A 16,775-nucleotide genomic window follows, 5' to 3' on the forward strand; every position below is an offset into this window, starting at 1 on the left:
TATACTAATAATCTTTTCATGTTTTTACTAATTCATATTTCATTTTATGACAATAATATAATTGTTTATTCATTTTCCTGTTACTAGACATTTGGATCATTTTTAGATTTAAGCTGTTAGGCATAAAATATTGTTCAAGTCTTTCTACACAACAGAATAGAGGGTCTGGAACAAGAATCACACGTATATGTTCAGTTGATTTTTGACAAAAAGAAAATTATATTTCTCCGCATAATATAGAAATAAAAGTCTTCTAATAAATTGTGCTATAGCAATTTAATAATAATTTTAAAGAGAAATAATGAACTTCAATATCCCATGTCACACCATGCATAAAGTTAATTTAATATGAATAGCCAACTTAAATAGAATAGCTAAAATCATAAAGCTTTCATAAGAAAACATAGAAGAATATTTGGGGGAAGTAAAGATTGCTTAGCAGAGACACAAAAAAGCACTAATCATGCACAGTGGCTCATTCCTGTAATCCCAGCACTTTGGGAGGCAGAGGCAGAGGCAGGCAGATCTCCTAAGGTCAGGAGTTTGAGACCATTCTGGCCAACATGGCGAAACCCAGTCTCTACTAAAAATACAAAAATTAGCAGGGTGTGGTGGCGAGTGCCTGTAATCCCAGCTACTAGATAGGCTGAAGCAGGAGAATGGCTTGAGCCTAGGAGATGGAGACTTCAGTGAGACAAGATCTTGCCCCTGCACTCCAGCCTGGGTGATAGAGTGAGACTTCATATAAAACAAAATAAAAATAAATTATAAAATTACTTGAAAATTGCAACTTCTGCTGAGCAAAAGACACTGACAAGAAAAATAAAAAAAGAACATGGATTTGTACATATTGCAAATAATTTTATCTGATATATAAATAATTTCTATGAAAACAAAAATGGGTTCCTGTGTATGTAATTCATAGGCATTAACAAACTTTATTCATTTTTTTCTGCCATTTCTATATTTTCTCCTACCATGAGACCCATTATAACATTCTTCTTGTTATTAACTGAGAATTTGATACAACAATTCTTCAAATCAAAAGCTAACGAGATAAACATTCAGTGTGTATATTTTACTATGAAAATTATTTTAAATTGTTCTACCCCCAGCTCATAGTATAGCATACAGAGATGAGAAAAGATTTGGAAAACATTTATCGGGGAGTCTGTAATATAAATGCTTGTTTGCTCAGCGATCATGCCACGCCCTTAAGTAGGTTGACAAGTAGTCCCCACAGTTGTGGCAAAGTGTGGTTAGGTATTCCAGGAGCTGAGTGCTTTACTGACAGAGGTGGCAAAATGCTAATGACTTACAGAAGCTAACAGACCTCCTAAAATCATAGAAAATTCAATATCAGAATTTCAATTTTTAAAATCTATCAGTCCAACAATGTTACACTACGCAAAATACTGTTTGTCCTCCCATGCTTTAATGAATTACAAAATATTGGAAAACTGTGTTGGATAATTGTTTACATCCCTGTAATTAAACATTTTGTCTTAAGAAGACACAAGGAGGATTAGTTAAAATGCACTGGCAAGTTCAATAGGCAGAACATACACATACACTCATATAATCAATTAAATAGTTCTGTGAGATAGCTTTGAACAGTATTATTCGGAATGCCAGAATGAATTTCCCTATATCTATCATTATTCCCTTCACAAACCTGGTACAATGGGCCATAACCTTCAGGGTGTGAATAAGAATAAGATTATAAATAACAAGACACAAAGGATATTTCCATTGCAGGATAGCTGACTGCACATTATATATATATTTAAAATGTGCTTGTACACTTTCGGAGCATTAAGAAGGTGACTAAGTTTTAAAAATCTTTGTTCTTTACTGCATATAAAGTATATGCTAATGGGAACACAAAGACAGACCATAATCAACCATTTCATCTCAGGAAAAAAGCATAATAGTACAAAAATTACAATCTCATCTACTTGGGTTTTGCTTGATGTACTTTTTTTACATCATAATCAACCATTTCAACTGAGGAAAAAAAGCATAATCGTGCAAAATTTACAATCTCATTTGCTTGTTTTTTGCTTGATGTACATTTCTGTTTATTAAGGAAGGTTAGTTCTCCAGAAAGATCAGAAAAAGGAGGAAATTCAATTGATCAATTTATAAAACAGATACAAAGAAGCCAAATACATGTCCTAAAGATATGGCAAATAAGAAGGCATGATCTCTGAATAAATAAAAATTTGAATTGTTAAAATTTCTTTACCCTCTGCTGTAAAATATGTGTATTTACTATTGAAGTAAATATGGAATTGAAAATATCATTAACTATGTGATTATAAAGAAATATAATTTATAAACTAACAGTACAGGTAATTCTGCAAATTCTATAAAATAGTTAAAAGAACAGTGAACAAATTATTATTTTTAATACTTTGCTATGAAATCATCATACTTGAATAGATAGAGCATATTAAAATCAGCAATTCTCAATGAGGTTCTGGGAGAGATTTCAGCACCTGAAGGCATCCATTATAAGTAATTAATTAACTTCTCTCCTAGACATTTAGAATGGTGCTAAGTATATTCCATCATTGAAAGAATTGGGACAATAGCCATTGAAATAATTATCCACAAGGTTTAATTCTCTCCTGCTGAAATTTCCTTATCTAATAGCTAAAAGGATTTGTATGTATTCACATTATAGTCAAGACATATCATGAACTTTTAAATTTCAGGTCTTATTTTTATTTCTCTTCTTGTCATTTATTTCTCAGAAATTGGGTTGCACATAATCTGAATTACAAGTGAATAATTTGTGTTAATTCATATCACTTTCCAGTAATAAAGCCAGTTTCATATCACAGTTAGGAAAACATACATGTTATATTAGCTTGCCAGGGCTGTCATAGTAAAGTGCATAACTGGATAGCTGTAAAAATAAAAATGGAATTTAAGGATGACTGAACACGAATTGCGGAACTAGCAGTATACGATCAAGGGGTAGGCAGGGTTGGTTTCTCCTGAGGGCTGTGAGGCATGAATCTGTTCCTGGCCTCTATCCTATTCTTGCCGATGGCCTTCTTTATGTCCATATAACATTTTCCCTGTATATATACCTTGGTGGCCCCCTGTCCCCCAAATTTCCTCTCTTTATAAGGGCACTAGCCATAGTAGATTATGACCTGCCCTAATTACCTCATTTTAATTCAGTTACTTCTGTAAAACCCTTACATAAAACTACTAACAAATAAGGTCACATTTTAAAGTTCTGAGGATTAGGGCTTCAACACACCAATTTGCAGTGAGGTGTGCAAAATTCAACCCATAAAACCCACTCAAGCACACATATACATAAATTATGGATGTAATGTAATTTCTACATGATTTTGCTAGATATCATTCAGGAGTATTTAAAAATTATAAGGTAGGAAAAGAAATACCAAATTGATCTAAGTCATGTTCCTTATGCTTCAAGAGCTTAAAGCCTTAAGACATTAAAATAAATGAGACACAATAGCAGTTATGATGTGTCATAACTGCGGTATAATCTGGAAAGAAAGAAATGCCTGTCACAATAGTATTTCCTTCTCACTACGCTATTTTGAGCATTGCGTCTCACACATATGGCCTTCCAGAAGGCTATATTCTATTTCTGGCCAGTGTTAAAGCCTCCAAACACACCCCCATTCTGGTGAAGTGATCAGGAGCAATGTTAATCTCAGACAAACAAGGCCCCTGCCCTAGGGCCATTACAGCAGTGGGATCCTGAAAGGCACTGGGCCATAGAAATATTTTGCCCCAAATCTACCAGAGCACACTCCAGATACCTGGCACTATGCAATTTTCTGCCCAAGTGAGCCCACTCTCATGAACTTTGCTGAGTCATTGTCTGTTCTCACAGACTAATTCTACTTCAGGCATCATTTCCTTAGCTCTAAGTCATGTCTAAGGATCAGATGTTTGTGTGGGATAAAGATAGAGCTTGAACATGTGCCCGGAGTTGTGCACACACATGCATAAGGTGGAAGGAGTGTGGGAAGGGAAGCCCTGGAGGATGCCAACCTATGGCTCCATTTTCCACATTTCCTCACAATTTATCCCCAGATATTGAAAGCAAGAATATTTTATTTCTCATAAAATAATGAAACCAAACATAATTATTTGTGTGTAACTACAAAGTATCTTTAGCTATTGCCAGGTTTTCTTTCCAACCAGTGCCGTTGAATTTCTCCAAGGGGAATCAGGAATGACATAGAGGAGCATCAAAAAGATAGTCATCTTTTGAGAATCAAAATAAATAAATGTGAAAGGAGCATATTTGGTGGTACAATAATGATTGTGAAGGGGATAGATGACGAACCTCTGAGCCTTGCTTTCATTTATTCGAATCCATAGGAAGATCACCTAAATTTTGAAGGTAGGAGTGGAGAGGGTAGTAGGAAACACTTTTGGGTGTTTTTATTTTTCTTTCTCTCTCTCCGTCTTTTGCATAAGGAGTCCCAATTTTTTCAACATTATTTGATGAAAATATTATTTTATTTTCCTTTGAATGGTCATGCACCTTTCTTCGCATTTAATTGACCAAATATGTAGAGACTGTTCTGATCTGTCAATCTGTTAGTCTGTCTTTGCATTTATCTCACACTGTCTTGATTACTGAAGCTTTACCAAACACCTTAAAAATTGTAGTAGGTACTTCCAATTTTGATGTTCGTTTTCAGAATTATGTCTATTCATAGTTCTTTGAAATTACATATAATTTTAAAATCATCTCATTGATTTCTGTGAAAATACTTTATTGCATTTTTACTGGGTTGCATTAATTCTAGACATCAGTTTTGTAAGAGCTAATATCTAAGCAATGTCGAGTTTTCTAATCGATGATTATTGTGTATTCTCCATAATATAGTTTATTTTCAATGTCTCCCAGTGATGTTTTATTCCTTTCAATATAAGAATCTTGAAAAAAAAAATAAATTTTATCTCTAAGTATTTCATACTTTAATGTCACTTTAAATATTGTTTTCTAAGTATCCTGCCCACCTCAGAAGATTTCCTATATAGATGAGTCATCTATGATTAAGGAGAATACATTTACAACCTAGATTTAAAGATGTTAGTTTACAATCTCTGTTATATTTCTTTTTCTTGACGAACTGCACTGGGAAAGGCCTCAGTTACAATGTTGAATAGAAGTTGAAACAATTGATATATTTACTTTGGTGGAAAAATAACTAGTTTTCCGTCAGGAAGTTATATTATCTGCAGTTACTTTGTATTAATAGATGTCCTCGGCCAGGTTGGGAAAGTTATCTTCCATAGTTTGATGTGAATTTTAGGAATGGATGCTGACTTTCATCAGATGCTTTTCTGCCTCTACTACAATGCTCACAAATGTTATCTTGTAGAGTTTGCTAATATGATGAATTACATTTTTTAATTTAACAATTATTAAGCAAACATATTCCTTAGTTAAACCTCCGCATATGTATGTTGTTTCACACACACACACACACACACACACACACACACACACAATTTGATTTGCTAGAATACTGAGATACTTTTTATAAGTATGCTCTCAGGTGAGTTTAGTCAGAAATTTTCTTTAATCTTATTATAAATTGTAATCTTTTTATCAATATAAATAGTTGTGCATATTTATGAGGTACATGTGATATTCCAATGCAAACATACATTGTGTAATGATCAAATTTGGTTTTGAAACAAAAGTATTTCTGAACCCTAGAATGAATCATAAAATATTCCTTCTTCAATCTTCAGCCTGTTTTGTTACATGCATGCTCTGTTCTGTGGTTGAATACTCCAGGAATAATTTCTGTAGGTCTTTATTGCTTTCCCTCTCTGCAGCTCTCTGTTCTTTTGCACTCTGTCCTTCAAATTGTAAAACTCTTGTCAGTCCCAGATTCACAGCACCATTCAAACCCAGGATGAAATGGTTTCCCTTTCTCTTTGCAGCCTGAATGCTTTCTCTAAGGCAGTAAGATGGAAATTTTATAAGGTGTGCCTTATTTATTTTTTCCCCTTAGGAATGACAGTTTTGAGCTGCTTGATATGCAATATAGGAATATTATTTTAAAATAGATTTTCACCATTTTTTAAAGTTACTTTAGAAGGTTAAATCTGGTCCATATTACTATATCTTGGCCAGAATCTGAAGTCCCTGACCTTTTTGAGATATTCCTGAAAAACAAATATTTTTAGTTTTTTCTAAACAACTTTTTAAGTATACCTCACACATTAAACTAGAAGAAATACTCTTTATCTGTACTTAAAAACCAATTCACATATGTGTGTGTGTGTGTATATATATATATATATATATGAAAACAAATATATACACAATATACATATATTCATGTATATATGTATGTATACATACATATACACAAATATACATATATTTGAAACATATATATGTATATTGTTTATATGCATATATACATATGTGAATTGGTTTATGTTTGAAATATATGTATATTTGTGTATATATATGTACGTTGGGGAATGCAGTAATTATATAAATCAAATGAAAATTATAATTACATTATGTAATAGTGTTTACTCACCACTAGGAAAATAATCCCCCAATAGCGGATATGCTTATGGATTTTCATTGCCAATACAAAACACTTACATCAGTCTCCTTTTGTAGTTGCAACATTTATAATATTCAAAATAACACGGTAAAATACTCATTTAGTTTTCATTTGAAAAATGGCAGCAAGAAAGAAAATGTATGAACCATATTCCATCTGATAGTTCCAAACAGGCTTCATAATTTTACTAATAAATACACAGTTTCCAACAAGCCTACACTTCTATCTTTATTCTAATTAGGGGAAAAATTAGGCTTAAGTAAATATTTTTACAAAAAATATGTTTAAAATGTTAGCAAAGACATAAGATACTTATAAGGTTACATGAATGAAGGCATAGCTTCCTTCAGAATAATAGAAAATATGAAAAATAAAATTGGTCAACCTGACAATACTGAAAAAAAGTACCTTTCCTGCTGCAAGGATAATTACTATAATTATAAAAGAAAATATAATGAAAAAAATAATTTTCTTCCATTAAGCAATGACAGTGTTTGGAGGGGAATGTATAAGAGAGTGAAAGATCTCAAATGAGTGTCAAATGGTGTCAGGTGTGTGTCAGCTCTGTGTCAAATGTGCCAACTGCGAAATAAGCTCTAGTCAAGCAGATTTTCATTACCTGCTGATGAAAGTATCCTGCTTGAAAAATGAAGCTTAACTGCCAGAACGTAATATCCATTAAAACAGTTATCACAGGAAATATGGTTATTGATACTTAAAACACTAAAATATATTTCAGAAACATATATAATTATTTTCCAATATTCCTTTTGTGTAGAGATGAAGCACCATTTGGATTGGTCAGAAACAAATTTTAGCCAATATAAAAATACTAGCACGAGGTGTTTTAGCATTTTATTGCATTATTCATGTATGACACTTGGTAACCAAGAGTCTTAGTGTAAGACTTCACAACTAAAGGATTATCATTCATGTTAATAGTAATATTGAGTGATTTTTTGAATTATAATCTCATAAACAGTGCAGAAGATTTTTAACAAACTTTTCTACACAGCAGAATAAAGTCATTCACCAAAATAAATTCTATAACTTTTTTTTACTACTTAATGTTGTTGTAACAATTTTATGCAGGCAATAATTAAGGACTTCTACTGATTATGGAAGTTAATATGCTTTACTCAAAGACTACCAATTGAAATGTTAATCTCACCTAAAAATCACTTTCACAGAAACATCCAGAATAGTGTTTGACCAACCATCTGGGCCAGCCAAATTGACACATAAGATTAACCATTACGTTTCTCAAGGATATTAAGGAAAACTCCCAACCCTTAAAAATGAAGCTTAAATGTAGGCTTACATATTGACTTCACTCGAATAAGTAAGAAAAAATGAGAAAGAGAATGACTGTAGTAGTGAAGCTCGATAATGCTACCTCAATCAGGTGAGGAGGGTTAATCTCAACAGTGATACATTGTGTGTATGGTATGTGTCTTTGATATAATGTGATGAAAATGGCACTTAATGTCTTCGGTCTTCTTTCCCCAAACACAAAATCCCAATCTAATCACAGGAAAATGTCTCGAAAATTGCAAGTGATGAACATTCTACAAAATACCTGATCAGTGCTCATCGAAACAACCATGGTCATCAATACATTTAGTTACCATGTCTCCTTAGGCACCTTTAGACTGTGACAGCTCTAAGACGTTCATGTTTTTGATGAACTTGGTTCATTAAGCGTGCAAAGCAATCATATAAATGCAACATGTTAATAGAGGAAATTGGGTAGGTGATATTGGGCAACTCTTTGTCCTCCCATTACAAGGTTTCTATAAATCTAAAATTCTTCTAAAATAAAATGTTTATTATAAAAGATCAAAATAGAAAATACATGCATGTATTTGTTTTTTAACATTAGATCTTTATTCAAGAATCACTCTCACAATTTTATGCTTCTCATTTTTCAAGATATTAGAGAAACTGAATTTAAAAATAAATATGTAAAGTCAGAAACTTGTGTTCCATAAATGTAAATGTCTACACTCTACTTCAACAAAAGGTGTTAGGGTTATTTTTATTGTTACCATTATTTTAAGTAAAAAATGTCAACAATTCATTGCAAAGTAACGATAGGTGATTGAGTCATTTAAAAAATTATATTACTTAAAATAACTTGTTTTAAATATAGAAATGTAATTTAAATTGAAATATTAAATACAATGTAAAATACATTTCAGATGCATACAACATTTTTTATCAGGTTCTATTGAAATATTAAATACAATGTAAAATACATTTCAGATGCATACAACATTTTTTATCAGGTTCTTCTAAAGCAGAAAGGAACAGGAAAGAACAATTACATGAAACTGAAGGGAATTAACCAGCTGGTTGTGCTGGCTCACGCCTGTAATCCCACCACTTTGGGAGGCTGAGTTGGGCAGGTCACCTGAGGCTGGAGTTCGAGACCAGCCTGACTGACATAGAGAAAACCTGTCTCTACTAAAAATACAAAATTAGCCAGGTGTGGTGGCTTTCGCCTAAATCCCAGCTACTCAGGAGGCTGAGGCAGGAGAATTGCTTGAATTTAGGAGACAGAGGCTGTGGTAAGCCAAGATTGTGCCATTGTACTCCTGCCTAGACAACATGACTGAAGCTGTCTCAAAAAAAAAAAAAAAAGATAGAAAGAAAGTGAAGGCAATTATCATGGTTTTCATAGGCAAGTTATATAAAATTAATGTTGCTCTTTAAGAAGCTTTCTATTTCTAGCTGTACTACAACTTTAAAAAGGGTGTTTACATATACTGATTATATTGAACTATATGTAGTTATTTCAATGCCATCAAAATCAGGCTAAGTTTTATAACTTTATAATATAAAATTAGATAATTAACTCATGATATGGAAAATATTAGCAATTAATATGTAAAGAATTAGAATAAAAAGTGACTCAGAGGGAAGCAAAATTTAATTAGTCTATTCCCAAAATGTTTCATACACAAATAGGACTAAGAAGATTTTTGAGAATCCTTGGAACATATTTATCTAAAAATAATAAGTTTGCTAAGGCATAAGCAATGCAGTGCTATTATTTAATCTCATCAATAAGGGAAATTTTCAAACTATTTTCATTTTTATAATTTATGTATAGTTAAAAATATTTGTAATCATACAAAATATAGATATAGTTAAAAATATTATAATTGAAGAACAATGATAAAACACCAATGTTGTGAAAATCACGTCATTTCTTTTACTTTATTTTTGCATTGTCTAATTTTTCCCAGCCTTACTCTGATATTCTTCCAAGAGTTCTCCCATGCAAGCAATCTACAACATCTCATCCCAGTGCTTCATTTCCCAGCTAATCCTGGGTTGCATATCACTTATCAAATAATATGATGCTCAAGGTCTTTTTTAAAATACTTGAGGTGAATCTGTCTCAACATACTGTTTGATCTCAAAACAGAAGACAGGTTTTTTTGTGCTAATTCGTCATTTTCCTATATTATAATATTGGAAATTATTTTGTCACTTTCCTTGTAAATGAGGTCTAAGTCATTTTCAGGAATGGCATAATTTATTTTCCATTTCATCCAATTTGACTATTCAGGTGTTTTTTCTTTATATCTTACTATGACTTAATTTAAGCTTTTTTTTAAATCATATACAGACAAGTCTTGTGTCTTCTACTTTTCTTACATAATAGTTCTTTACTCTAATTTCCACCCACACATCTGCTATTAAATTTTCTTATACTTATTATACAAAATTATTTTTTCAACCAATTGGTTTTAGAAATGCATGCAGGCCTATGAGTACTTTAGTGTATCTTCTACTGTAGTCATCTACTAATTTATACATGAATAGGCTACAAGCTTTTTCTTTATTCTATTATGTCATGACTAAATCTTCATTTTATTTTTTAAGGTAAAGTGTTAGAATTTTTATTACGATTATATCATAATAATAAAGATAACATAAAAATATGTTTTTATCAAAAGGGGCAACCACATCGGGTATAGCTAAGAACACTGAACTAAAATTATTCTCATCTTACTATCAGAACGTTGTTATATTTTCATTAATTTGGTATTTTACAGTGTTTCATACCAGAGGGCCTAAAAAGAAATAATGGTGGGGACCCCACTAGTCTCATATGAATGGTCATGTGCCTGGTTTCATGTCTCTTGCTCACTATTTTTATTGACAGTAGAATTCTTTTGGAGACTTTATTTTGTGATAAAATGTCAAAGAAGTAATGGAAGAAAAACTGTAATTCCTACTGATTTCTTATAATCTATGGTCACTATTACATATTAAAAGAACACGACAACTATTGATATAAGTGACGTCAGTTTGCGAGTAGTACCAGCTCCAAGTGAGGAAGTACGTGAGCTGGACCTTGCTGTGCATGGCTCTCTGTGCACTCCAGGCACTTCGAAATCAAAGACTAAAATTTAATAACTGCATATGTCATTAGGATTTATTACACTATTCTTTTTTTAATTGCATTTTAGTTTTTGGGGTACATGTGAAGAATATGCAAGATTGTTGCATAGGTACCCATGTGGCAGTGTGATTTGCTGCCTTCCTCCCCTTCACCTATATCTGGCATTTCTCCCCCTGTTATCTCTTCCTAACTCCCCATCCCCTGCTATCCCTCCCCTATTTCCCCCCAACAGACCCCAGTGTGTCATGCTCCCTCCCTGTGCCCATGTGTTCTCATTGTTCAACATCTGCCTATGAGTGAGAACATGTGGTGTTGGATTTTCTGCTCTTTTGTCAGTTTGCTGAGAATGATGGTTTTCAGGTTCATCCATGTCCCTACAAAGACACGAACTCACCTATTCTTTGTCTCTGCTGGTCTTGCTCTTCTTTCAGGGTATAAAAATGTATGAAAGCACAAACTGATAGTGCTTACTTTCATTTTATCTCCTAAAGAACTGTAAAGATGAAATAAGAAAAAGAAAACCATCAAGTGTGCAGCTGTGCATCCCTGGTGACCTTACCCCCTGAATGTATGTAGAAAGAGATGTACCGACAAGACCTAGCGTGTGCATGAGATGTCCAGACCAAATAGGAAAGCAATACTTACACTACAAATTGGTGGCTTCCTTCCCTTTATTTATTTATTTTAGCTTTAATTGTATTCGTTTTTAAAATTTTTTTCAAGAAATACATTTTTGCTACGTTGCCTAGGTTGATCTTCAAATCCTGTCCTCAAGCGATCCTCCTGCCTCCGCCTCCCAAAGTGCTGGGATTACAGGCATGAGCCACTGTGCCCAGCCTAGTAAACAATAACTGGGAGTCTCTGAGGTCAAAGTGGACATACACCAAGAGGATGTATGAAAATCTTCACATTTCCCTATTTACCTTACTCTTTTAGCACAGGATCTATACACACATCTCTTGGTGGGTAATTTCCTGAAGGGTTGTTTTTCAATATTTGTTGATTAAATAGTCCTATACTTTATATCCCTCTACAGCCGTATTAATACTTCAACTTGTAGGAGATAGTGAATAATGATTAGTCACTAACATACTGTTGAAAAATCTGTGTTATGTAACATATTTTCAGGTCCTTAAATTGTACTCAGTCATCATTTCTTTGTAATCATAATAGCAATCATTTAATTCCCAGAAGCCATAATGTGATATCATTGCCTCTTTTCTACTAAAACAGAAATTGAGGCCAAAAAAAAAAAAAAAAAAACTGATTAAGTAACTTAACTCAATGTCCCACATCTCCAGTAAGAGGTGGTAGACAAAGCTTATTAGTCTGGCTGTAGTCAGTGCTCTAAACTGTTGTGCTGCCTTCTACCTTCTTTAATTAATGAAAATGTTTCTTGTTAGAGACCTTACATAGGGTCACGGAGGAATTCTTAATTTTCCTAGCCAAAAGTATTTTCTGCCCTTATTCCAGACATTTTAATAACAATGTGTAACGATTTTTTAAATTTTATTTTACTTTAAGCTCTGGAACATATGCAGAATGTTCAGGTTTGTTACATAGATATACATGTACCATAGCGGTTTGCTGAACCTGTCAACCCATCAGCTACATTTTAAGCCCCACATATATTAGATATTTGTCCTACCTCTTAAGAGCCTCTCTAGGATAATATGTACCAGCTTACGATTTTCTCTCAGTTTTCTTTCTGGTTGTTCTCTGTCACTTTTTATTCATATATCCTTAATACTTGCTCCTTAAAAGCTGTCAATCTTTATGTACTTTACCCCTAGTTTGTTTTACTTTCTCCTGGGTGAGCTTACCCACTATTATGACTTTATCCATCATTTATCAGCAATGACTCCCAAATATATATGTCAAATTCATATATCTTTCCTTATTGAAGACATTTCTAACATCCCACTAGACATATTCAGCTTTATGTCTTCCAGGTACTTCAAATTCAAAATATTCAAATTGTGGCATGTTATTTTTCTCCAAGAGACGTCACTGATATTCTTCGTATGTGCTAATGGCAATACAATCAATCCAGTCTTCAAAGGTATACATGCCAGAATTAATCACAATTACTCAATTTCCCTCATTTTCATCCCCACGCTGGTAACCATAGTGGATTAAACTGGGTCACCAAAAAATATATTTTGAAGTCCTTAGCCTTAGTACTTCAGCATGTGAAATTTGGAAATAGGGAAACTTGCTGATATAATCAGCTAAGATGATTTTATACTGGAGTATATACTAAGCCTAATATGACTGGCATCCATGTGAAAAAGAGAAGAGGTAGAGACATAGTTGGAGAAGTGTTATGTGAATACGGAGGCAAAGAATGTCAATAGGCAGCTGCAAGCAAATGACCATCAAGCATTTCCACCAAATCCCAGAAGCTAGAAAAGGACTGGAAAATGATTCATTCCTAGATGCCTCACAGACAGCATGGCCCTACTGATTCCTTAATTATGGACTTTTAACCTCCAGAACTATTATACGATAAATGCATGTTGTTTTAAGACATCAGTTTACGATCCCTTGTTATGGCAGCCCTAGGAGAGTAACAGTCAGTTACCTCAACTCTTACTTTCTAGGGTCTATTTGTTTTTACGTCTTCAAATCAAGGTCTCATAATTTTTGTCTCAACTGTTTTACTAGCTTTCATTCATGCTTTTCTTCATTGATTCTCAAACAATGTAGCCATAGTGATTTTACAAAAATATAAATCTGATTCTACTATTGTTCTGCTTAAAATATTTGCTGGCTTCTCATCTCATAGTACAAATTTCAAATATCTTAATGTGGCTTACAACAACCACTGTCCTTTGTAGCTTCCCTATTAGCGGACTTCAGATATCATGTCTGTGTCCCACTATACAAACTCAGCTGATGTTAAATGTATTCTTTGTTTTCTTGAACTTCCTATTCCTTCTTAAACCTCAAAATAACTGCATAATGTCATTCTTATTTCCAGGAGTACTGCCCATAGCCTTTGCCTGTATGCTTTTCTCTATTAATCAACTCTTTTACATTTTTAAGACTCACCTGGAAAGCAACCTGAGTGAAAGTATTGCAAGCCAAACAGGATGTTGGGATTCCTAGCCATACTGTCTTAAAATCAGCACTATCTTCATTTTGTATTTCTAAATGTATGTTTTTCTTATAGTCTTGGATGACTGCAAGGGTATGAGCCACGTCTGTCTTGCTCAGCACTTAGCATAACTTTTCCCACCTTGCGGATCCTGGTAAATACTTTTCAGGTACTTGATGAATTCCTTTATGACCTTTGAACACATTCTTACCTTCCTCTACATTGTTGCTAGAATTATCATTCTTAAAGTGAGTTATAATTTCAAAATGTGTAAATCAAATATAAATGTTAATATTGCATTAGAGCTGTATTTGAAACTATCTTCATTTATGTTATTCTTTAGTATAATGATACTGTTATTTAACAAAAAGGAAAAGTTCATTCAAAGCATTCTACATCAAGATGTAAAAAAGGTTTATGTTTTAATATGTGTATAATTGTATAGGTTTTAATATATCTTTTATTGCTGTCTAAGGTAAATCCAATAGAAGAAGTTCTGAAAAAACCTTTAAGTAGTGACTTTTTTAAATTAAACATAACTATGCTTCTAAGAATAATAAAATAAATAATATATACTTTGAATAAAATAGTTATGTTATCATTTACCATGCTTTTAGATGTAATTTGAAATCTAATTTGTATTGTTATATTTAGAAGTTACTTTAGAAAAGTAACTGCATAGGGAACAGGTGAAATCATATAATATTTTGTGTAAAATTTATCTCATCTGTCATCAATATTCAGCTGAAAGAGAAAAATGAAAACTTAGTTTTTATGTGTTAGTAACTGAATGAAATCTTCGAGCCATTCCACATTATTCACATCGTTTTGATAAGATCCCCCCAAAAGCAGTTTAAAATTCGGTAATTTGTTACAATAAGAAAGGTAGACAGAGATCATGCATCGTGCCTATGTAACACCTACTCTATGTGATTTGGAAGTTAATGCGAAATAGATCCTTTATAGAAAAAAAAGACTTTTTCTTTTAAATGGCCATAATGTTTCTTAGCATACTTTAAAAGAACTTTTGATAATACCTCATTGCTAAGCATGGATAATGATTTTAATCTTAACCTAAATCAAAGTCATTCATTAAGGTACTGTTCAACACTCTACGGGCAACTGTGCTTCTGAAAAAATAAAACAATGTCTTTCAAAAGGAGTACAACATATTTAGTATGAAAAATTAGCACATATTATTTAGTGCTTTTTTATTACTATGTCTTATCTTAATTCTTACTAGTCCAAAGGCTTGCCAATAAAAGATTGATTAGGAATAAAAATTAACAGGAAGCTATTACAATCATCACATTTTTCCGATGATAAGTCCAGTCACAAATGGAATTTAGTGCTCATAACAATAACTTTCCTGACAATGAAGTCATTTGAATTAATCCCTACTTTTGAAGAAGCTGCAATGTTATGGTTACAACCTTTTATTCCAGGACTTGTCTCCTTTATGACAAAGAACCTTTGTCCTTTCAATTGTGCTCATTCACCGCATCACAGTGTTAAATAAACACAACAGATATGGACAAGACGTGAGTGTATGAATGATTTATGAGGCGTGGAAATTTGAAACTGCCTACTCATACTAAGACGGAATATTTCCAAATAAAATTTGTACAAAATGACCTCCACAAATATGTGCAGTCATAAGCCAAATATATATACACAGGAATACCAAATTCTGGCAATGTCAATAAGATAATACACAATTATCTGTTGTTGGCATTGGCATTGAAGTTATTGTCACAGCTGACTGTTAAATGAAAAACAAGTAATAAATAGGAGCAGATGCCTAATGTAATATTTTACAAAGTCAGTGCTATAGATTCTATAGGAACTTTATTTTTTAACTGCATGAGCTGTCACTGGGAACTAGAATCAATTTTAAAGTATACTTTAATGTGTAATAATGTGTAAAAACCATGTAAGAACAACATAATAGTATGTAGATCCAGCATAGTCATTTTAAAATATATTGTAATAAGAAATGCTAAAAGGAGGAAGTTTGAAATACATGGCTTTTTAAATCAATGTCACATCCTATGACAAAGCAAAATTTCATTCTAAGCATAAATCTGCAAAGAGGGCAAATATTTTAAACTGCAGGTCACAAAGCTCACAGTAAATAAGGAAAAGAAAGATAAATTGTAAGGACATTGTCTACAATATTACTTTTATGTGGCATGGTAAAATATTCATATGAAAATCTGTCTCCTTGGTATTCTCTTGTCTGCTTTGCTGGAGGGAGAAGTTAACCCTTGTCTTCAGAGATCCACTGAAATCCTCATGTCTATCATGTGTGTCCTCATCTCAAGAGCCACGTTGGTTTATGTAAGGTGATAGACTTGATAAGCCAGAGAGCTCTCTACATAGTTCTCCAAAGCAACATTCTTCCCTTAAGCAGCACATATAAAATTACCTTACTTTAAAAATCAACATTTTCTTATAGATATAAATAACTTTCCTAAATGGAAAAAGTCATGCAAGGAACAATTTAGCTTATTTCCCTTTCTGCCTTCTTGACACTTAGACTTCCATGGTGGCCCTCTGGTTGTCTCTGGTTTATAAACTGCTTAATGTAAAACACCCAACTATTTTCTTCAGTGTACTTTTCTGTGCCAGTGCTCTCAAAATATGATTATTC

This window comes from Sapajus apella, unplaced genomic scaffold, assembly GCF_009761245.1.
Source record: "Sapajus apella isolate SASKATOON/1434 unplaced genomic scaffold, GSC_monkey_1.0 scaffold27, whole genome shotgun sequence".
Classification (NCBI taxonomy): domain Eukaryota; kingdom Metazoa; phylum Chordata; class Mammalia; order Primates; family Cebidae; genus Sapajus; species Sapajus apella.